Here is a 23150-nt window from a genome sequence, read left to right as displayed (position 1 = left end):
TTATTGTGGGTTATAAATTGGATAGCATATACAAATGGAGAGGTGAAAAGACAAATTGGAATTATATTATAAATATTTTAATTGTTGGACTGCCTTGAATGTACTTGATATAGAGACTGAGTCACATGAGACCCTGGCTTTTTGACAGGCTACATTATTATTGAAGACATCAGGCAATTAGTTTTAATGGAGGTAACAATGTGCTCAGGAGGCCCAGCACAAAATTCTGATGGGAAGTTGATATTTAAACAGGTTTTGAAGGCTGCAACAAGTCCTTAGAATTATGCAATGTTTAAACCATGTAAATATCCAAATTTTTTTTATTGTTCTGTACTTTCTTTTCTTATAGTAATTTGATTTATACTTATTTATTTATTTATTTTTAAATTTTATTTTGAGAGAGAATGTGAGCTGGGGAGGGGCAGAGAGATAGAGATAGAGGGCGGTGGCTGTGGGGGGGGGGGTTGGCGCGGAGCGAGAGAATCCTAAGCAGGCTTGACACTGTCAGTGTGGAGCTCCGTGCGGGGCTTGATCTCATGAACCATAAGATCATGACCTAAGCCAAAATCAAGAGTCGGACACTTTAGCAATAAAGCCACCCAGGCGTCCCAGTAATTTGATTTTTAAAATGTTCTTTTTTTTTTTTCTTTTTTTTTAAATTTTTTTTTTCAATGTTTATTTATTTTTGGGACAGAGAGAGACAGAACATGAATGGGGGAGGGGCAGAGAGAGAGGGAGACACAGAATTGGAAACAGGCTCCAGGCTCTGAGCCATCAGCCCAGAGCCTGACGCGGGGCTCGAACTCACGGACCGCGAGATCGTGACCTGGCTGAAGTCGGACGCTTAACCGACTGCGCCACCCAGGCGCCCCTAAAATGTTCTTTACAAACACTAATTGAAAAGGATATATGCACCTCTATGTTTATTGCAGTATTAGTTACAGTAGCCAAGATAAAGCACCCCAAATGTCCCTTGATAGATGTATAGATGAATGGATAAAAATATGAGATTATATATATATATATATATATGATACACAGATATCTGTGTATCATATATATATATAAAATCTCATATATATATAATCTCATATATATATATAATCTCATATATATATATATATATATATATATATATATATATTACTCAGCCATAAATAAAGAATGAAATCTTGCCATTCAGAACAATATGGATGGGCCTGGAAAGTATTATATACTAAGTGAAATAAATCAGAGAGAGACAGACAAATTTCATTTGGTTCCCTTTATATGTAGAATCTAGAAAACAAAACAAATGAAGAAATAAGCGAAAAGCAGAAACAGACCCATAAATGCAGAGAACAAACTGATGGTTGACAGAGGGGAGGAGGATGGGGTGGGCAAAATAGTTGAAGCAAAGTAAGAGATACAGGTTTCCAGTAATGGGTGAATAAGTCATGGGGATAAAAGGCAAAACATAGGGAATACAGTCAATGTTATTGTAATAGTGTATGCTGACAGATGGTAGCTACCCCTGTGATAAGCATAGCATAATGTATAGACATTAAAGCACTATGTTGTACATCTGAAACTAATAGTCACATTCTGTGTCACCTATACTTCAATTTAAAAAAGGGCTTTTTACAACACAGCAGAAACTACAACAACAAGTCCTTGGGGGAGGGGGCAAGACATTCCACGATGAAGATAATGTCTGAGATTATACCAATTGTCTTTTGAAAGTATCAAATCTTCTGTATACTGAAATGTAGATTTCATAGTAAAGTGTTACAGGAAATGAAGTAAAAAAATGTTATAACTACTGTTATTATTGAATGCTTAGTAAATGCCAGGTATTGAACAATTATCTTAATCTTTGCAACCAAGTGATGACTACCTTCATCATCATAGTCAAAGTGAATAGTTGGAAGACAATTGAGAATAGAATCCTCTATTCTGGAATGGTGAATGCTGATACTTAAATTCTCTGCAGAGAAATAGAAGCTTAAAATATGAATGGTCAGGAAGAGTGGAGACTCAACAGAAATGGTGTCCCCAAACAGGAGACATGTTCGAAGAAGATAGATATGGGCAACAGTGCCAAATTTCAGTTGTTTGAGGGCTGAGAGGAGAGAGTAGGAGCTAATATGTAGGCATTACTGTTGGCATTTTGGGAGAGCATTTTCAGTAGAATATTGAAAGTGGAAATTATATTAAAAAAATTTTTTTTTAATGTTTATTTATTTTTGGGGCACCTGGGTGGCTCAGTCGATTGAGGCTCCGACTTCAGCTGAGGTCATGATCTCACGGCTCGTGGGTTCGAGCCCCGCATCGGGCTCTGTGCTGACGGCTCGGAGCCTGGAGCCTGCTTAAGATTCTGTGTCTCCCTCTCTCTCTCTGCCCCTAACCCACTCACATTCTGTCTCCATCTCTCTCAAAAATAAACATTTTTAAAATTTTTTTTTAAATGTTTAAATATAAAATGTTTAACTATAAAAAAAAATAAACATCAGGGATGTTTTATCTCCCATAGATCAAGCCTGCTGTCTTTATTGTTCCTCCCTATTCATCTATAAGAAGATTCTCAGCTCTTGTTGATAATGTGAGTCAGTCTCCCGTTTCCTTCCCTGGAGGGTAAAAATTTATGTAATTTTTAAAATTTTTAAAAAAATGTTTATTTATTTTTGAGAGAGACAGAGACAGACTGTGAACGGGTTAGGGGCAGAGAGAGAGAGGGAGATACAGAATTCGAAGCAGGCTCCAGGCTCCGAGCTGTCAGCACAGAGCCTGATGCGGGGCTCGAACCCACGAGCCGTGAGATCATGACCTGAGCTGAAGTCGGAGCCTCAATCGACTGAGCCACCCAGGCACCCCGAAAGTGGAAATTATATTAAGGGAGGCTTCAGTGAATGTATGAGGAATTAGAAGCAGCAGAGAACCTGCTGTTCTTGAGGATTGATGACCCTCCAGGGAAGGAAACAGGAGACTGACTCACATTATCAACAAGAGCTGAGAATCTTCTTATAGATGAACAGGGAGGAACAATAAAGACAGCAGGCTTGATCTATGGGAGATAAAACATCCCTCATGCAGGCAAGTCGATGGGAGGGAATGGCTCCCATAGCCAGATGGAAGAGAAGAGTTGTGCTTGGCAGGGAGAGACACCACAGCAAGGCAGAGCTGGATAGAGGGCTTAAATGTTGATCTGACTCTACACTGAGTTTTCATTTACTGTTTTGTACCATCTCCCTATTTCTGTAGGCACAAATAAGCTAAATTTGTTAAGAAGACCACTGTGATCATTCCAGTATAGCCAGGGCACTGTACGATGCTGAGCTAGTTCCCACTGTAGGGCCAGAATCAATGTTTCAGGACTTCTTCATAAAGTAGCTAGAGCTTTTCTGAGTATAGGAAGTGTTGAGAACAATGGAGAAATGGGACCTGTGTATCAGATCAGGTCTATTTACATCTAGGTTCAGCATAGACCAGACAGGGCACAGTGTGAAATATAGGCGATGCAGGGGACTTAGCTCCCAAACTCTCACCCCTCTTAGACCAAAACTTCCTCAGTGGATTCTGTAATTGTAATTGGATTACATCCAATGAGGTGTTTAGCCATTCAACTATCCCATAATATTCCTGGGGTGTGCAGTTGCTCACAGCACAGGATCCTTTCCAAGTGCACTCACACTGCAGGCAGCGTTAGCTGAGCACAGTTTATGTTGGATCCTGTTTCGGCATGCTGCATTTAATATTTTTTTGTTTTTTTAGAGCATAATTTTTTCCTTACTTAACTGAAATCTTCTCTTTAGGCAAGGAAAAAAGACCCACTGATTTTCAGAACAGATGCTCTCTTAGGTCTGGCTTCATGAATTGGAAGCCAAATATAATCACATGGCATTATCTGAATGCCTTGCCAAGCAGTAGAGTGTCTTCTCATACTTACCTGTTGAGGTCTAGAGCATCAAAAATTAGATATTTGTAACTTTTTTCTTTGCAGCTTTTATTTTCTTATTTACTCTATGAAACTGTAAACATTTCTGAGGTGGTCATGGTGAGGGAGCCTTAATCAGTTAACTCTATAGAGGGATTCCTTTGCATATGACATTTCTCAAAATATTTTACTTTCTGTAATCAGACCCTCAAAATCTCCAAGGAGCCGGGAAAATAAGATACCCTCTTCATTTTATAGATGAAGAGACTGAGGTTCAGAGGTTAAGTGACAAGCCAATCTTAGGACCAGGTTAAACTAGAAGGAGAAGGCAGGTCTTTGCAATACTGAGAGCCATCTTATTGAACCCTTTACTTAACAAAGAGATTAATCGCCTAAGAGGGAATTATGATCCTGGGAACAAAGACTTTTAATCAAGTTTGAAGCCATGTGTCAAATGTGTCACTGTCACATTAAGAGTTACCATTTCTTGAGCACCTACTGTGTGCCAGTCACTTATCAATCATACACATTGCTACAAAGTTGGTAGCAATCATTAATTATTTTAAGTTACTTAATCATTTTAAGTAACAGTTTCATTTCTTAATAAATATGAAACTGTTACTTAAAATGATTAATTGACTGGCAATGGGCCAGATAATATGTGATAGACTCAGGATTTGAACCCTAGTCTGCTTGGTGTACTCCATGCTGCTTCACTGGACTTCACAGCTTACATGCCATGTGACTCTTTCAGTTTCAGTTTCCTTATCTTTAAAAATGGATACATTTGTACTTACTTTGCAGGGTGTTTTGACAATCACATCAGAACACAAGGAGAATATCAAATACAATACCTTTGGCTGCTTCAGCAGCAGTGGTGGGTGCTATTTGGCACTCTAAGTTAATTGGTTACTATTGGAGCTAGAGATGTGCTCTAGATGTAGGTTTTCAGATTACCAGCTCCCCCCATGTGATGCTGAGGGAAGGGTCCTGTGGGGCAGACAAAGAAATAGAAGGGGGAAGAGCAAACAGGGCAGAGAGTGGGGACAGTCAACATTGACAGTCAGAAATATAATGGTAGGCACATGGCCAATCAAGAAGAGACCCTCAGGGAGGATTCAGTCATGTGTGCAGGGGAATGGCTGTGAAGCAAAAATAGCCCAGTGGGAAGGGAGGCATTGATGGATGTGAAAGCAAGCAGAGCCATCTTTTGGCTTAATTTACCATTTATTTGACTTGAGGTAAACTAGGAGAAAAGATCCATTTAAAATGGATTTCAAATTATGAAATTAAAGAAGCTGCAAATTGCAGGTATAGAGGTTACAGATGATCTGACCGCATTCAAGTGCAGAAAGGATCAAATAAATACAATTGAGACTTAATTGGCATTTAAGATGGATATAGAAGTTGTAAGAAAGGACCAGGCTATTTTGAATGAGTTGGCCCATCTATTTACTTGTGCATTAAGTACTGCTCAGCTCTGGCCATGTGAAAGGTAATGTGATAGTAGTTAGCAATACAAAGGTGAAGAAAGAATGGCCCTTTCCTCAAGGAGTTCAGGTTCTGGTAGGGAAACATATATAAACAAGTAACTAATATGGCATGAAAAGTTCCATTAAAGAGCCGTGAATAGTGTATTATTAGAGAACAGAATAGGAACACTTAATGTAACCTTGAAGTGCAGGTTAGGAACTACTTAACCAATGCATTAAAATGATCATTTTTGTGGAGGATGAATAGCAGGTGTTCTGAAGGAAAAGTGAGGATTGTTCCAGAAAGAAGAAATAAGTACAAAGACACAGAAACATCCTGTGCTCAAGGATATGCACTGTGTTATGGTTGGAGTGTTGGGGCCATGAAATAAGTGGTGGAAGATAACACAGGCTGCAATATGTTAGCTAAGAAGTTTGGAACTATGCTTGTGAGTGATGGGGAGCCTCGAGAGGATTTGAAGCACTGAGAAACATCTTTCTAGGGGCAGTATGGTAAAAGCAACTGGATTCAGAGGTCATTACCTTCATTCAGGTGAGACATGAAAGCCTGAACCAAGGTAGCAGAATGGAGAATGAGGTCAGAATATGCTATCTTCAGATTTTTTTTTTTTTTTTTTTTTTTTAGTTTCCATGTAACTCATTATTTGAAAGTAGCTAGCAACAACTCAGGTCCTCACCTCTTCCCAGCCAAGTTTGTGACTCCAAAAATAGGGGGAAGGGTTAAAGCGTGGAACTGGAAGGAGAAATCTTTTGACATGCGTGAGTATTTCTGTTGGGGAAAATGTAGACTGAGCCCAGGCCAGACCCCAGGGATTGGTGGGAAGACGGACAGTAATGGCGGTAACGTGGCCCCGCGTTCAGAGCGGACTTACTGCTCTGAGGCTGCACTCCTAAAAACTATTGATGTGGGGCGCCAGGGTGGCTCAGTCGGTTGAGCGTCCGGCTTTGGCTCAGGGCATGATCTCACAGGGTGTGAGTTCGAGCCCCGCATCCGGCTCTGTGCTGACAGCTCAGAGCCTGGAGCCTGCTTCAGATTCTGTGTCTCCCTCTCTCTCTGCCCCTCCCCTGCTCATGCTCTGTCTCTCTCTGTCTCAAAAGTAAATAAAAACATTAAAAAAAAAAAACTATTGAGGGAACTGGCTCAGCTCAAGGTCTGAAGCCCATGAACAGAAGACATATATTAGAGGCAGCATCTCCAAGAGCTGCTTGGTGTAGAGGGATGTAGGTAGAGAAAAGCATCAGAGCTGGGAACAGCTAATGATTTTTATATAAAAATTATAATGTATGTTTAACATATAAATTTTATGAATTTATTCTTTTGTCTCATTTCATAACATTTAGATTTTTTTATTTGTAGTAAAGTGCACTAATTAGGTTGTTGATTGCTCAAAAACTGTTCAAAATTCAGAATATTAAATAATTTTCAAAACTTATAATATCCAATAAATCATCTTAAAAATTAAAACACTGATTTTATTTCAGGTATCTTGGTGTTAAATAAAGGATATACCCTAGTGGTTATTTTACTCTGGTATTATAATGACTGAATGAAATGGCTTTCCTGTTTGATCATGGAACCCTTGTACTTTATCATGGAGAATGAGAGATATTCCAGAAAAGTAGGGTAGATTCAACTTCCAAAAGAGTAGACAAAAGAAATGTTAAAACTACAGATGGAGGATTCCTAGCCACATTTTAGAATGGGTTATTAAGCAGGAAAATTGCCAATTGAGGAAAAGAAGCAGTAATCACTAGGAGGCTGGGAGTATACCGAGAAAATCTGAACAAAAATAATTTCATTTCCTCTATGAATGATGCTCTAAGAATCTATAGACCAAGAAAATGCTGTATATATAGTTATTTTCATTTTAGAAAGATGACATTTGAAAATGTTTGCATGACTAAAAAGGGAATGATTATACCATTAGGTCATATCTATACCTCTTTGATCTATCTGTCACTTTAGAGCAAATGTCTGCAAACTTTTGCTGGATAGAGCCAGAGAGCAAATATTTTAGGCTTTGTGGTTCATGGTCCCTGTTGCAACTATGCAAGTCTGCCATTGTAGCATGAAAGCAGCTATAGATATACATAAATGGATGAGTGTGGCAGGAGTTCCAATAAAACTTTCTTTACAAAAGCAGAAGACAAGGTGAATTTTACCCACAGGCTGCAGTGTGTTGATCCCTGGATTATGATGTTGAATAATGTGTTGAGATCAATATGAACTGAAGTCTACAGTGGCATGTTGTAGTATCCCACCTGTGACTATGCTTTGTTCAAAAATGTCTTCAATAATGTCAACTAGGTGGAAGGCAACTTAATCATATTCGTGAATAATAAGAACCAATGAGAACAGCTAACATTTAGAAGATAGTCAGGATTCAAAAAGGTTATTTGATGGATGAGTAATGAAAAAAATAAGAAAGATGAAAATTCAGTGGGACTAAGTATCAAGTTGTATACTAAGTTAAAAAAATTCTAAAAGTGCAGTGGGAGATTTTGTTTGATAGTTATACATGTGAAAAAAAATCTCTGTGCAACAGACCAAAATGTTTATAATTAGCCAGTGATGTTAAGGTGGTTAGTAGGGAGGCTGAGGATGCCTTAGGCTGCCATGAACTAAGTAGAGTGTCCATGGCAAGTGAAGTTGTGATCTTACTAGGTTTGGTGTGGACCAGAGTCCACTGGAGGACTATATTGAGTTTTAAGTATCATCTCTTATTAAATATTTTGCTATGTGAACAAGGATAGATACCCTTTGGTTTGGAGAAGGGTATAAATATCTAAGGCATTTATTCCTAGAACTGTTGTAAATGTTTTGTGAAAGTGTAGTCAGTTGAAAAACAGTCATTTTCAGAGTTGCAAATAATTTCTGCCTTTTTTGGGGAGTACTGTCTTTTGTTCTAGGAAGAAGCATTCTGATAAAAATCTTTAGTTACATATGACCTGATTTTGGTTTAGAAACTTCTGAATTACTGGATTAACTTAAATAGAGACATTTTAGACAGATTTTAAGAGTATAGGTTAAGAATGTGTTCTTGGCTATATTAGAACTATGCCATTGAAGAATTAGGTGATTTTCTCACAACCCAAGCCCAAACCTGGACTTTGACTGTTCTATGCTTGAAAACTTTTCTTTCTCTCGGGAGATCTGTGTGTGTATGCATTGTGTTTTCTGATGTAAGTAACACTTTGTTTATTGAAGATTTGGAGGCCAGCCTAGAGTAGCAAGGCTGTATTAGTTTGGGAGGTAGATTGTAATTTGAACTTGAGCTGGGCTTAGTTAAACACTACCTGGCCTACCTCCATGTGTGTTCCTCATGGTATTTTATCTGACAGTGTGATATTCTTGTCCTGGTTATGTAGGCTTATAAAGCATCCATAAGGGGGAGGGATGCGATGCATAACCATGGACTATTGTGATATTCTTGTCCTGGTTATGTAGGCTTATATAACATCCATAAGGGGGAGGGATGGAGTTTCCCCTGAATGCAATGGATAGTTCTTCTGTAAATCATTTCTATTCTCTATTCTTGAGGCTGAAGGATGTTGGGCTATAACTATTCTGGGTGAAGATTCCTAGTTCATTGGTGGGAATTGACCTGAGCTGAGCCTATGAATGCTTCACAGGGAGGAGTCAGGGACTCAGGTTGGGGTTGGCCTTGTGAGCACTAGGATCATCTACTTCTGTTGGCAATTGTTATTTCTCTGTGTTGCTGTTATCCCTGGACCTTCCATAATATCTTGCTAAAATCATAACTTGAACTCAGAAGGACTTTGGGAATTAGAAAAGATAACTATGGAAAGTGGCAAAAAGCTAGAAAGGTTAGTTATGATTTAACAAGAGGTAAATTGCAAGAAGGTAAAGAGCTGTCTGGAGTAAGACAGTTGTTGGAGATGACATACATTAATGAGGATAGATTTGTGGAATGTGAGGTACTTTCCTGAAATTCCCAGAAATATGCTAAAATACCAGGACAGGATTCTCATGAAGAACTGGGCTTCATGTGGTCTTAAAAGCACTGAACCTTGATCTTTTATTTGGTACTAAAAGGAAAAGTAGACATTTGAGTGTGGCAGAGTAAATTTGGTATTTCCCTTTCTCCACTTGGAAACTATTCAAAGAACACAAGGAGAATGAGAAGTCTGCTTCTGACTATACCAGAAAACATCTGGAACACTGACTCATATCACAGGAGGAAGAGCTACCAAAAACAGTGAAAAAGAGTGAAGAGAGAATACTAGTGGTTAGAAGTAAGAGCCAGTAAATTACATTTTTCCAAACTGAGAGGCATTCACCTGTTTGTAAAATTGGGTAGAAGATATAGAACCTGTGGATGGGAGACTTGAGGCCTGAAGTGGTTCCTCTCCAGAGGAGGCAGGGCTGAGTAGGGAATCACACAGACAAGCCATATTGGCTTGAGGTGGTCTGATCGTGGAGCAGGAATCTTGGTGGAGGAAGAAGAGCCTTTCCATGGTGAATATTTCTAATGCTGCTTGCCTATCTCAACAGGATAGAAGTACATGCTAAAGAACATAACCAGTGAGAATACAAAGTTTTTCTTAAATAGTTAAACATACACCAACATACGATCCTGTCATTCCACTTCCAGACATTTACCCAAGACTACTGGGTGCCCATGTGCAAATAAAGACTTGGGCAGCTTGTTTTGTGGCAGTCCCAAACCGGAAATAACCCAAATATCTATCAACACATGAATGGAAAAACAAATTGTGGGATACTCTTAAAGTGGAGTGCTACCCAGCAGTAAGAAAGATACACAACATGGATAAATCTCATGTTGTCATGTGGTACAGGATATGCAGGGATAGGAAGAAAGGATTATAAGGCAACAAGAGGAAAACTTCTGTGGGATGATTAATATGTTCATTGTCTTTATTTTTAGATATATGTGAAATGTATACATGTGTGGCTACTTATCAAATTATATACTTCAAGTACTTCAGAGGTTCTCTGAAGTACTAAAAATTTGGAAAAAAAATTTGCTAGGTCTGGAGGGATCTTTAAATAAAATTAGAGATAGGCACGTAACAGACCAACCCAGAATAATAAATAGAAGTAAAGATTAACTAGGCAAAAGAAACACCAATGTATTTGTAGTATATTTGGCAGTAAACAATATTTACATAGACACAATACTATAAACTCTGACTACTGATTTAACCAAACCATTGTATTATAAATATATTGGAAAGGAGGAGGGGGGGTGGTGTCTCTGAGATTACTAAATCTTCAGCTGTCCTCAATGCTATTTTATTTTTTAAACGATGAATGTAGATTTCCATAATAAAATAAAAATTAATAAGAAAAAAATTTTATACTTCAGAAATGCATATTTTACTATATGTAACTTATATCTCAATAAAACTATGAAAAATAATATACAAAAGTGGTGTGATGCCTGAAAACTGTAAAATATGGTGACTGGTTATAATTCAAATGAAAGCAAGTAATCTAATTTCCCACAATGTTTTAGTATACTAACACTCATTAGATCCCTGTAGTAATGAAATTTACATCAAATAAGGAGGCCACTTGTGATAAGCATTGGGTGTTATATGTAAATGATGAATCACTAAATTTTACACCTGAAACTAACTTTACTGTTAACTAATTAGCATTTAAATAAAAACGTGAATAAAAAAAGATTAGACAATTAAAATAATGCTATCTTTTCACAAATAATCTCATCTTTTAGTAGGACTCCTGGTATGAGGCCTACTGCAATTTCAGTTTTATTGCTTATTGGGCTGAGGAGAATAAACATTCCTAAGAGGAAAGAGTTTTTGTTTTGGTTTGGTTTGGTTTCTAATTCCCATGCCGAGCCCTGAGCCCTTCAGTGTCCAGAACAATAGGGCCATGATGATAGTGGATGTTTAATAAACATCTTGACTTAATGCATAATTGAAAGGCCTGAACAATGTACTCTCAGCTGCCTAGGAAAACATCTGCGGATGGAGAAAACACCTAAGCCATTTCACGGGTGTAGAATACTTTAAAAATATCAGGTAGAAGACATTGTAAGAATTTTTAGACTTCTAAATAATTATTTCTTCCAAATAAATTTAACTCTCCAGGTGTGAGGACAAAATCTTGTTCTCTTCAGTGTTTGATTAAAAGAAGGCAGGCTTTCATAAATTTAACCCTAGAAAAATGAGTGGTAGACAATACAGGTTTTGTTGCTAGCAAGATACAAGGAATCTTTGTCTTTATTTTCTGCAACTGTCATTTGATAATAATAGCACTTTCCTTATGTGGTTGTTGCAAGAAATAAATGAAATAATGCATGTAAAGTACTGTAGCGGATGCTGTGGTGGCCCCCTACATCCCTCTTTTGGACGGGCACTCATTCCCCCCTGCTGCCGGGAGAGCTTACAGCTGAGGGCCCCTATATATTGAAAAAAGGAATGCTGTTGAGGGACTTCTTTGTCTCATTCCTTGTTGTGGGTTGTGGGGAGAATCTTCTGTTTTACCATGTAATATATTGTCTGTAGATTTTCTGTAGGTAGTCTTTATCATATTAAGGAAAATCATTTCTGTGCCTAGTTTGTGAAGAGTTTGTATCATGAAAAGGAGGCTTTTGTTTTGTTTTTGCAACTATTAAGATGACCATATAACTTTAATTCTTTTTTTCCATTAATGTAGTGAATTTCACTGATTAATTTCACTGATTAAATTGGTGTTATTGGTGATTATGGTGATGTGTGTTAACTGATTGTTTTTGGTGAATAGGATTGGTGTTACTTCCTTTTGAAACGTTTGAATGAAGTTAATGGTAAACGCATCTGATAAAGCCATCCTGATGTTTTCCTTGTGGAAAAAAATATATAGATTTAATTTCTTTAACAGATTGAGAATTACTCAGATTTTTTCTTGTCTTAGTTTTAAGTATTATTTTCTAAGAAATTTGATCATGCCAACCAAATTTTCATGTTTATTGTCTTAAGGTTGTTTATCCTCTATGTATTTTATTTTTTTTAATGTTTATTTATTTTTGAGAGAAAGAGAGGGCATGCAGGGGAGGGGCAGATTGAGGCAGACAGGGGATCTGAAGCAGGCTTCTTGCTGACATCAGAGAGCCTGAGGTGGGGCTGGAACTCATGAAACTAAAGGTCATGACCCGAGCAGAAGCCTGATGCTTAATGGACTGAGCAACTTAGGTGCCCCTCTATGTCTTTTAAATATCTTTAGCTTAAGAGTCCATTTTATAACTGTGGATATTGGTAATTAGTGTTTTCTTTTTCTGTCCTCGCCTCTTTTCTCTCCTTCTTCCTCCTCCCATCTTCCCCCCCTTTTTTTCTATCAGGTAGGGTAAGACTTATTAATTTTTTAATAGTCTTTTTAAAGAAGCAATATTTTAAATATTCTCTGGATTGTACATTTGATATTTATTTCATGAAGTTCTGCTCTTATCTTTATTATTTCCCCCCTACTTTCTTCAGATTTAGTATACTGGTTTTTTCCTAGTGTCTGGTGATGAATACTTAGACTATCAATTTTAAGGCTTTCTTCTTTTTTTTTTTAAATGCTCATTTAACACTATACATTTCCCTCTAAATACGGGTTTAGCTGTATTCCACAGTTTTTGTTGGATTATAGCTTTGCTTTCATTTGGTTCAAAGCATTTGATAATTTTTATTGTGATTTTTTTCTTTAACTCATGCATTAGAAGTCTATTGCTTATTTTCTGGCTGTCTCTAGACACTTTTAAAAAAATGTTGAGTTCTACTTTAATTCCACTATGGTTAGAAAACATGCTCTATATGAGTATCACCTTTACTTATTTTTTTTAATATGAAATTTATTGTCAAATTGGTTTCCATAAAACACCCAGTGCTCATCCCAACAGGTGCCCTCCTCAATACCCATCACCCACCGTCCCCTCCCTCCCACCCCCCATCAATCCTCAGTTTGTTCTCAGTTTTTAAAAAAAATTTTTTTTTTCAACGTTTATTTATTTTTGGGACAGAGAGAGGCAGAGCATGAACGGGGGAGGGGCAGAGAGAGAGGGAGACACAGAATCGGAAACAGGCTCCAGGCTCCGAGCCATCAGCCCAGAGCCCGACGCGGGGCTCGAACTCACGGACCGCGAGATCGTGACCTGGCTGAAGTCGGACGCTTAACCGACTGCGCCACCCAGGCACCCCAATTTTTAAGAGTCTCTTATGTTTTGGCTCCCTCCCTCTCTAACTTTTTTTTTTTTCCTTCCCCTCCCCCATGGTCTTCTGTTAAGTTTCTCAGTATCCACATAAGCGTGAAAACATGTGGTATCTGTTTTTCTCTGTATGACTTATTTCACTTAGCATAACACTCTCCACTTCCATCCACGTTGCTACAAAAGGCCATATTTCATTCTTTCTCATTGTCAAGTAGTATTCCACTGTGTATATAAACCACAATTTCTTTATCCATTCATCAGTTGATAGCAGCACTTTCAACAATAGCCAAATTATGGAAAGAGCCTAAATGTCCATCAACTGATGAATGAGTATTACCTTTAAAACGTGTTTAGAATTGCTTTGTGACTTAGTGCATGGTAACTTTGGGTAAATATTCTGTCTGCATTTGAAAAGAGTATAAATTCCTCGGTTGTTAGGTGTAATGTTCTATACATACCAATTAAGTCAAATTTGTTAATCATGTTGTTCATACCTTATTTATTACTATGAAGTTTTGTCTTTCTTTTTCAGTTATTCAGAGAAGTGTGTTGAAATTCTCCAACTATGATTGTAAATATATCTATTTTTTCTTTAAATCTGTCAGTATTTGTATTATATATTTTGAGAATGTGCTGCTACTTTCATATTGAAACTGATTTTTTTCCCTATCAAATCAACATTTGTATTGGTATGAAATGGACCATGGGGTTTTCCTATTGTCATAAAGTCTATTTTGTCTAACATTAACGTAGCAATACCAACTTTCTCTTGGTTAGTGTTCATAAGGCATATATTTTCCATCATTTTATTTCCAGTTTTTCCTTATCTTTATGTTTAAAGTATATATCAAATAAGCGTTGTATATTTTGATTTTGTTGTTTTCTCCAGTCTAGTAATCTTTAGTTATTTAGTTGTATGTTTAGTTTTTTATGATTAATATAGTTACTAGATTTCAACCCGTGTATTTATTATTTGTTTTTCCTTTTTGACATGTTCATTGCTTCTTTTTTATTATTTCTGATCTTTTACTATTTTTTCATTTCCCCCCACTATCTTGGTTTGTTAGGTTACATTCATTTACTCTCCAATTAACTGTTACCTTAGAGACTAAAACTTGTATATTTGACTTATTCTTTGTATAATAAATTAGTACTTTTATTCCTGACAACAGTTGTCATTTATTTTAACCTACATATATTTTTTAAACCCTGGAAGGAATTATTATTACTATTTTAAACAGTCAACATTTATTAAAATTCATCAACATTTTAACTTTTTTGAGACTTTTTTATTGTTTTTATTACCATGTTTGTAACTGCAATCGTTTTCTTTTGCCTGAAGAACTTCGTTTCAGATTTTTTTAAGGTGTACCTGCTGGCAATGTCTTCTCTCTTTTTTTGTCTAAAAATTGCTTTACTTAGTCTTTATTATTTTCACTAGACATAGAATTTTAGGTTTGCAGCTATTTTCTTCCAGCTCTTTAAATACTTCTTTCCATTGTCTCCTGGCTTTTCTCATTTCTGTTGAAAAGTTAGCGTTAGACTTTATTGCTGATCTATATTTTTTCAGGTCATTATCTCATTGAATACTTTTTTTGGATACTTCTTGATCACATTTTTTCCCTCATTCTTATGTTAGGTGTTTTTCTCTTGTCTCATATGTTCCTTACATACTTCTTTTTTTATTTAAGATCTGAATGTGGTTTAGTTTGGATATTTTATACTAAACTTTCTTCTAGTTCACTAATACTCCCTTATGTTGTATCTAATTAGTTGTTAAACTCATCTCCTAATTTCTTAACTTAATTTCTAAATTATTAATTTTTTGGGGCGCCTGGGTGGCGCAGTCAGGTAAGCGTCCGACTTCAGCCAGGTCACGATCTCGCGGTCTGTGAGTTTGAGCCCCACGTCGGGCTCTGGGCTGATGGCTCAGAGCCTGGAGCCTGTTTCCGATTCTGTGTCTCCCTCTCTCTCTGACCCTCCCCCGTTCATGCTCTGTCTCTCTCTGTCCCAAAAATAAATAAACGGTGAAAAAAAAATTTTAATTATTAATTTTTATTTCTATAGATTCAGTTATCTATGAAGTTTTCTATATTTTATTTTTTAATTTAAATTTTAGTTAATATACAATGTGATATTGGTTTCAGGAATAGAATTCAGTGATTCATCACTTACATACAACACCTAGTGCTCGTCACAAGTACTGTCCTTAGTTCCCATCACCCAACTAGACCATCTCCTATCCACCTCCCTCCATTATCCCACAGTTTGTTCTCTATCATTAATAATCTTAATGATTAATGAATCTTCATGGTTTGTTTTCCTCTCTTCTCTTTTTACTGCCCCCCCCACTTCCCATATGTTCATCTATTTTGTTTCTTAAATTCCACATATGCGTGAAATCATATGGTATTTGTCTTATTTGATTTACTTATTTCGCTTAGCATAAGACATTCTAGCTCCATCCACATCATTGCAAATGGCAAGATTTCATTGTTTTTGATGGCCAAGTAATATTCCATTGTATATATTTAGCACACCTTCTTTATTCATTCATCAGTTCATGGACATTCGGACTATCTCCATACTTTGGATATTATTGATAGTTTTCTATATTTTAAACTATTTTCTTGAACATACATGTCAGTTATTCTAATATTCCCTGTGATCATTCCAATACCTGCATTACTATAGGTCTGTTACTTTTTTGTCATATAGTATTACTTCTAGTTATGCTTGGAAGTTTGAATTTCAATATAAAACTTGGAAAAGATTTTAATAATATCATCTTCCTTCTGAGAGAATTGATTTTTATTCCAGAAGGCAGTTAGAGTAAAGGATGATCCAATCAATGATGAGGTGAATTAAGGCTGATTTTCAGACAGGTCTGTTTCTGGTTTGTTCTTACTACTGATCTGCTATCCTTCTGAGGTCTTATCTGAATGTCTGGATGGTTTACCATAAATAACCCCTGACCTTTGGAAGACCCTGAACTCATATTTTAACATCCAAGCTCTGTGAAAATATTTTTAAAAATCTTAGTTTTTAAAAATCTTAGCAGCTTCAAGGTGACATTTTTACCTCTTGTTCCATTTAGCCAATATATAAGGGCAAGAGCCAAAATGTATGTTGGTTTACTTTACTATGATTTTATTTTCTCCTGGATTTTGACGCCTCATATCCTGGTTGCCATGATAATTCTGAATTCAAATTTTTATTTCCAAGCCCATTGTTACCACATGGTTGGGGCGGTAGCTTTTTGTATGGTTTTTGTGAATCATGCTGGGAATTAGGAAACGAATTGTAGAAAAAAATGGTGGTGGATATGAGGTTTACCTCAATGCACTTCTCTACCCTCCTTGAGATTAATCCCTCAAGTCCAGGCTTCCTTGGTTGCTCTCAGAAGCCTTTCAATAGCTATTGAGTTTTTTTGTTTTTGTTTTGTTGTGTTTTGTTTCTTTTTGTTTGCATTTTATTCATCTTTTATGGTTGTCTGAGACAGAAAATCTGGTTTCATACAAGCTACTCCATTTTGATATGGGTGGAAGATCTCTATTGTATCTTACAGATTAGAGGACATGAGAATCATTTGAAGTGCTTGAAAAATGTACTTCTGGGGCCCATATCTTAAGTTCTAATTTATATCTACATTTTTAACAAAGTACCAGGTAATTTTGACCTAGTTGGTCCTTTAGTCAAACTTACATCTTTTAGATTCTACAGGTCAAAACATACCATCTCCTTTTTTTTTTCTTGTGATAAAACAAATTTATTTTTTTATTGACAGCAACATTAAACAGTGAGAAGACAGCTAGCATCATCACAAACTTTTGGTTTCCTTTTTGAGGGGTAAAAGGATATAAAAGCCAAAGAATAGAAACTTAAGAAGGGAAAATTCTATTTTCTGGGGTGCAAAACTCCCTAGGTTGAAAATTAATAAATAACCTATTAGTCATGAACTTTTCAATAGGATGACTTGGTAGGTCCATAGAGGATCCATATTCAGGCTATTGGAATTCATTCTACATCAGCCTGCCTAAATGTAATTATCATTGAATTGATTCACGTTCTATCAAGGCACATTCTCAGATGAATTCTTTTGATGTATAGATCTTGCAACTTCTTTCCTTATTATGATCTATAAGATGAGATTGTTCAAGGTTGGAATGATTCCCATTTGTGTGTTTGTGTGTGTGTGTGTGTCTGTGTGTGTCTGTGTGTGTCTGTGTGTGTGCATGTGTGTATGTTTTTGGTTTGATTTTGTTTTAGAATTATGGCAGTTGTATCTCTGCTGGGCTATTTCTATCAATATGTAATTTCTGTAAGTCTCTACTCTTCTGTTAAATGGAAAGGAAAATGCCTAGTTTACAACTCTATTTAATCCTTAGGGGATCAATTGAGACTATTCTTGTGAAATTGTTTTATAAATAATGAAGCATTAAATTTTTTTATTAGTTATTTAAAGAGACAGAGATACTGTGAGCAACAATATAGAAGAATGAAAGCTCAAGATTTGCCAGAAGTCTGGTTATTCAACATGCCTGGAGTGACGTGAATATAAAAAAAAAAAATAGTGGAACAGTGGACAATGGGATTAGGGCCAAACCATGGAGGTCTTGATTACCAGGCCAACTTTGGACTTTAGTAATTAGGCAATGCAAATAATTGCCTTGTGAATAGAGGGCTGAATGATAAGAAAAAAAAATTATATGGCATTAAGGGTGAGATATCTTCGAATGGAGCAATGGGGAATTAAGTGGTTATTGAAATATTGTAGGTGAGAGGTAATGAGGCTTTGAAATGGAGAACTGGAAATGAAAATTAAAGGACATTTGAGAGAGAGGAGTTGAGGACAGAATCAGTTCATCTTTGATATGAAGAATGGATGAATAGGAATATTTGTATGATCTTCACTTCTTTTAACTTTGGTAACTGGCAGAATTAATAGAAGTAGGTAACATGGGTAAGCCTCAAATCTGAAGCTTACATCTGGTTCAATATTTGCCTTTTTTACTTTATAGTTCCAAAAGTGTTCTAGGCATTTTTTTTTTCTCAAATAGCCCCTACATGTGTGCATTCGTTGTTTAAAATTATAGATATTAGTAGTATCCCATGTCTCATACATATGAGCCAACATTCTAACCTCCATGTGTTCACTTTTACATAAAACACATTTACAGAATTTTTTGACACTACATTTTATTATGTGTGTAAAGGCTAAGTCTGGAATAGTTTAGCAGATAAAAATCCATTCTTCCAGTTATGCACAAGGGATTAGTGCAGGCAACTCCCATTAATGTTAATCATGCAACTTCTTGGCCATGAAAGTTTCACGGCATTCAGGGAAAGAGGTCACACATGAAGAGGAAGAAGAGAGACAAGTAAATCATTTCCATATAGTGTTTTGTACAAGTCATTAAAAAAATGTGTAAAAGTCATTTATAAAATTAAGGGATTTTTTTTTAACTAAAAATTAAAGAGCATTACTTCCATCTTAAATCTTTTAGATTAGCTTTGGCTGAAATGACCTTCCATCTCGGTTCTCAGTTGACAGGACTTGTGCTGTTGGTTATATCTTCTGTGGATGTTCAATACCTTCCCTGTCATCTAGCATTTCATTAAACCGATTTTTATGCTTCAGAAATAATAATAGCTACTAATTACTGAGTGTCCAATCCATGTTAGTTGCTTTATTTATTTATTTTTTATATATAGAGAGAGAGCGCGCACGAGAGAGAGAGAGGAAGCAAGTGCAAGCAAGGGAGAGGGGCAGAGGGAGAGACAGAATCTTCAGCAGACTCCATATTCAGTGCGAAGCCCAGTGTGGGGCTCAATCCCATGTCCCTGGAATCCTGATCTGAGCCAAAATCAAGAGTTGGTTGCTCAACTAACTGAGCCACCCAGTCACCCCTGTTAGTTGCTTTAGACCAGAAGTACTCAAAGAGTGGCCCCTATGTCCTCAGCATCAGTATCACTTGAGAACTTGTTAGAATTGCAAATTCTTGGCCTCCACTCCTGAACTACAAAATGAGAACATCAAGGGATGGAGGCTGTCACCTCATCTTTTAACAGGCCCTGCAGGTGATTCTAATTTACTTTGACTTTTGGGAATCACTGTTTTAGATGTATCTCCAATCGTATTATGCCTGTCTATTAGGAATTGCCCTCTTTGGTGATGTCAAAACTGTGTCACAGAAGGATAAAGTAACTTTCCCAAAGTCGCACAGGTCTAGGATCTCAAAAGCGGGTCTGTAATATACTTCACACCTCCCCACACTAACTGTGTAATATGTGTTGACTACAGACTAAGTGTTATCATGGCACAGAAGAACAAGGCTCAATTTGTGACTTCTTTTATTATGTTATGAGGCCATGTGCAAAATATTTGGCCTTTTTGTGTCTGTTTGTTCATCATAAAGTAGGCTTGGGGATCATTTACAGCCCAGTGTGTGTGTAATCAGCCAGCCAAAATGCCAGTACCCATGGCTATGTGACAAGGAACTAAGCTGTGCTAGGTGCCTAGAAAGATAAATGACTAGAAAATACATTTCCAACATACAGTCATGTAAATAGTAAAAACAAAACAAAACAAAACACAAAAAAACATGCTTTGATAAATTTATTTATCTTCTTTTTATAGTTTCTAACATGTAAGTTCCTACTGAATAGTATTAATAGCTTTCCATGGTCTTAGGCTAAATTGGAAAATTTGGCCCTACCAGTGAATGCACCATGCATAGAATGAATTTTTAGCCCCTCATTCCCAGCTTGTTCCTCTTTCCCTTCAAGGAATTATATTTACCTCTCTTCATGTAAGATTAGAATAACATGATTACTCTCTGGTAAATCCTGTATATGTCACTAATCCCACTCCTCCAAGGAAATTGGCTTTTCTTAGATTAGTCCTTATTCATTTCATTGATATTTATTGAAAACCTGCTATGTTCCCATTACTGCGCACTGGAAGGAATAATGTAAGTGGTAGGTAACCAACGATATTACATATTCTCTACCTTATGGCCTTTACTTGGTATAAGTCATATACATACCACAAGTATAAGTCATATACATACCACAAATGGTTAAAGAAAGCAACACTGCAAGAAATCTCACAGAGGAGTGTCATGCTCTTGAAGTTGCTATGCATTCAGGGACCAGAGTGAGTTGTTTCAGTTAGAGTGATCTTGGAAAAATTCATACTGAAAGTTGAAAGCCTAGGGAATATCCAGAGAAAAAGAGAAGACAACAAAGGGGAATGTACATTATGCTTGGGCAGTGCTCATTTCTCTCACCCTCCTTCTCCCTCCCTGGATCTTCTGTGCTCCTACTCTCAGGGAAACACTGAACTGTCAGTGTGTATCCATGTGGCCCTGTAATTGAGAGCTAGTACCAACTTGCGCAATGGTTATATTTTCTATTCTATTTTCAGTCTACCAAGCTGGGATCTGTATTCTGAGGTAAAGGAAAGAGTCACACATTTTTCTGAGAGCCCTGTTGACTTGTGTAAAATATTAATCTGACTTCACAAGAAAGGAATGAAGTGGGTGAGAAGAAATGCTTATTGGTGAGGAAGAGGTAGAGGCGGGATTCAAAGCTCATGTGGATCTTCCAGCCTTGGGAAAGTCCGCAGTCAGGAGGCCCTCTGGGTGCAGGCCTCATCTGTATGCTGTGGCAGTCTGTGTCCCTGACATAGGTGCACTGAAGAAACTGCAACTTGTGCCAAGAGCTCACCATATGATTTCAATTCTTTGTGGACTGTAAAAGAGATGCCTCACCATTTTTTGAAAAGGATATGAGCAGGAATGTTGGTAGCTTATGCATTATTTAGAGCCTGCCATCCTGCCTCTGTCTCACAAAGGAAAATGACAGCATTGTCACGGTGGTTTCAATATATGTGATGGTGGAAATGGAGATGTTGGATTTTGTAAGTTTCTCTGAATTACCTGTACTCTGGTGACCTGTAATTAGCTTGCTGAGGATATTACACCTTCATTTTCTTTCACCCATTACTGAAGATAGGTGTATACTATCTCATTATGTTAAAAAATCATATTACATATACATTTGAGAAATATTATATAATGATGAAATTATTAAGTGTAGCTCATATTTTATCCAAAGTCATGCATATGAAAGAATACAAGTATCACGTGGACACAGCTGATAGCAGGATTTGACTCACTCTTACTTCCAATAGTGCCACATAGAAATATTTTACTTTGTTTTGAGACATTTTCAATGGGGTAGTTGGAGATTTATTTAAGACTGTTCCGTCAAGACGCATAGATAAAAATGCTTGGCAGCAACACCATCTTATAGCTTCTTTGCCTTTCTTTCCTTTGACCATTCATGGATCTCTTTTGATCTATTCATGAAAGAAAGGAAGCTTAGGTTTGAAACCTAAGCGGAGTCAACTCTGCCCTTCCATGCCGAGCAGTTGCTACCTTTTTTCACTTCCATTTGTGCATGCTTCTGGAAACTTCTCCCACTACAATTTCCCCTTCACACTCCTCTAAATCAGCCCCTTCTTACCTCAGTTCCTCTGGGCTTTGTGTTTTCTCCAATACAGTGCTTAAGCTTGTATTAATAAGAATTATCTTATCTGAACACATCTTCGGTCACATTGCTGCCAATTCAAAAATCATCAGTGACATCTATTTGCTCCCCACATAGATTATGAACTCCTTGGTATAATGTTTTGAGTCATCTTGCAAAGAATATTGGTTACTTCTACCTATTCTACACTCTAAGCAACCTGGCCTATAGGTGTTTCTTATTTTTTAAAAGACTTTTATTTGGAACTGTTTTAGGCTTACAATACAATTGAGAGGAAGGTACAGAGATTTTCCATATAGCCCCTACTCACTGCCCTTTCCCCCACATATAGCCTCCCTTATTATCAACACCACTCATCAGAATGGTACATTTGTTGCCAAGGTTGCATCTACAATGACATGTCAAAATCACTCCAAATCCATAGGATACCTTAGGTTCATTCTTGGTGTTGGATTCTGTATGGTTTTGGACAAATGTATAATGGCATATATTTATCATTATAATATAATAAAGGGTATTTTTACTGGCCTGAAAATCATCTATGCTCTGCCTATTCACCTACCCTCACCCAACCCTGGTCAACCACTTATTTATTTTTTTAATTGCCTCCATAGTTTTGTCTTTTCTGGAATGTTATGTAGTTGGAATCATACAGTTTGGGGCCTTCTCATATTGACGTCTTTACCTTAATAATATGCATTAAAGTATTCTTCATGTTTTTTTTTATGGCTTCATCGAAGGTACCACACTGACTTGATTACTGTAGCTTTATAGTAAGTCTTCAAGTTGGATAGGATCAATCCTCTCACTTTGTTCTTTTCCTTCAATATTTTATTGGTTATTTTGGGTCTTTTGCCTCTTTATATAAATATAAGACTCAGTTTGTTGATATCCACAAAATAACTTGTAGGAATTTTTATTAGGATTGCATTAAATCTGTAGATCAAGTTGGGAAGAACTGACTCCTTGAAAATATTGACTCTTCCTATCCACACACATGGGACA

Source organism: Prionailurus bengalensis, chromosome A1 (assembly GCF_016509475.1).
Source record: "Prionailurus bengalensis isolate Pbe53 chromosome A1, Fcat_Pben_1.1_paternal_pri, whole genome shotgun sequence".
In the NCBI taxonomy this organism is placed as follows: domain Eukaryota; kingdom Metazoa; phylum Chordata; class Mammalia; order Carnivora; family Felidae; genus Prionailurus; species Prionailurus bengalensis.
Note: the sequence above shows the minus strand (reverse complement) of the source record.